Genomic DNA, 2500 nt, shown 5'->3' on the forward strand with positions numbered 1-2500 from the left:
TAGTGGACATCCCTGCCTTATCGATCTCCCTAGACAAAATCTGTCAGTCAGCACTCCATTTACTTTGACACAGCTCCTTGCACCCTCGTACAACCTCCTCACCCACCCCACTAATCTCTCTCCAAATCCAAATCTCACCAGTGATCTAAATAAAAACTCATGCTCCACCCTATCAAACGCTTTATTCCAGTCTATAGCTAACGCTATTCCCCCGGCCCCGTCTCTCTTCATGAATTCTATTGTATCCCTAACTGTCGCTATTGTGTCAGCTATATCCCTACCTGGTATACTATAACTTTGAGATGTTTTAATTATATCCCCTATCACTCGTTTTATTCTGTTAGCCAACACCTTGGTCAAAATTTTGTAATCTACATTTAGCAGACTTATAGGCCTATAATTCTGCAAGTCTAGTTTACTTCCTTTCTTCTTAAACACTAAGGTAATCACACCTTCTACCATCCTACCATGCACTATCCCTGTTTTCTCAGTCTCCCTGAATACCTCTACTAAAATAGATGCCATCTGCTCCTTATATACTTTATAAAATTCAATCCCTATCCCATCACTCCCAGGACTCTTCCCGCTCTTCAGGCCCTCTATCGCCTCCATCACCTCACTCCTATTTATATCTCTGTCACACCATTCACTATCATCCACACTCAGCTTGCTTTCTACACTATCCAGTACCTCCACTATACTGTCCTCCTCTAATCCACCTCTCTGATATAACTCCCCATAAAACTCTTGCACCCTCTCCAGTATGGCCACATAGTCCGCTACTACCTCCCCCTCCTTATTCCTGATTTCGTGTATATATGTCCTGCTTTGTTTGCTTTTTTCTAGTCCCAGAAAATACGCTGTGCACCTTTCTCCCTCTAGCGCATATTTTGCCTTGCTCCGTAAAATTGCTCCTCTACATTTCTCTGCCTCATATCCCTGAAGTTCCATCTTTGCCTCTATATAATTCTCCATGCTGTAACCTTCATCATTCTCCGCTTTACTCAGCTCTCCCCTCAGTCTTTCCCTCAACTCCTTCTCTTTCTTCATCATTTTCACTTTTCTTTTCTTACTGTACCAAATGCTTATTGATTTAATCTTATTCTTCACCGTCTCCCATATCTCCCCAATCTGAGTATCTGCCCTATTGGCAACGTATTCTTTAATTTTCTCATTCTCCATATCTAATAACTCCCTAATCTGTTGTTTATATTCGCCCTCTTCAATATAACCTGCATTCAAGATCCACATCCCTCCCCCTATCTCCTCTCTCCCTACTTTAATTCTGAATCTCACCCCGTCGTGGTCACTCAGTGCATTTATTTCATGTATTATTCTGTCTATATGTTTTATATTCTCTCCCTGTGTTAAAACCAAATCTATCCTGCTTTGTTTCAATACACCATCCCTCATTTGTCTCCTGGTGAATTCCCTCCTCTCTGGATTCTCATATCTCCACACATCTACTAAATTCTTGTCCTTCATCATGTCCAACAAGTTCTCCCTCGATTTTTCCCATCTGAACACTACACCTTGCCCTATATCTAGCCTGCTAGATTTAGTATTAAAGTCCCCAACTATTATACGTCTTCCAATCACTAGCCCTTTCAGCTCCTCTATTATAATTCTTTTATCTATTTCTATATTCGGAACATATATATTAATTAGTCTAAACAACACATTTTGATACTTAAACTCTATTACTATTATCCTCCCTGTCCTATCTTTATATATCTCTTTTATCTCATCTACCCTATGTTTTTTAATCATTATAGCCACCCCTCTTGCATTCTTAGCCCCGTTATTATAATAAATCCCCCCCCCCCACACCTCCCTCACCTCCATGACTTTTACGTCATCCCAATTTGTCTCCTGTATGCATAGGATGTCACTTCTATATATATTTAAAAGTGACCTCAGTTTGCCTCTGTCCCTTAAACCATTCACATTAACAGAAGTTACTGTGGTCATGAGAGCTAAAAGAAAGAAAATATTTAAACCACAAACTAAAGCAAGACTCACATGCCAGACCGCTGTCCTTTATTCTCTCCCCGTGTCTTCTCCTCCTCTGCTTTCCTTTTGGCGGTCAGTCCCTGTTCTTTTTTCTTCTTCCCTCTCTTTTGTCCTCTGCCCTCCTTTCTTTGCTCCTCGTCCATTTTTTCCACCTGTTGTTCTGCTCTCCCTCGTTCATCGTCTGTAGCCTCCGCCGCATCATCGTCCTCCGCTTTTCCCCCCTGCTCCATCATCTGTTCGTCACCGTCTTTCTCAACACTGTCGCCGCTGTCAGATCTATACCGCCCTTCCCGTTCTCTTTCAGCTTCCTCGTTCCCACCTTCCGCCTTCTCTTCAGCTCCCCTTCCGTCATCGCTCTCTCCGTCTTTCTCCTCCATCTGTTCTCCTCTCTCCTCTTCCTCCTCTCTCGCCGCTGCGTTTTGTTCCTCACACTCCCGTGCATAATGCCCAGTCTTCTGGCACCTGAAGCACTTGAAATCAGGGCACT

This window comes from Platichthys flesus, chromosome 22 (assembly GCF_949316205.1).
Source record: "Platichthys flesus chromosome 22, fPlaFle2.1, whole genome shotgun sequence".
NCBI lineage: Eukaryota > Metazoa > Chordata > Actinopteri > Pleuronectiformes > Pleuronectidae > Platichthys > Platichthys flesus.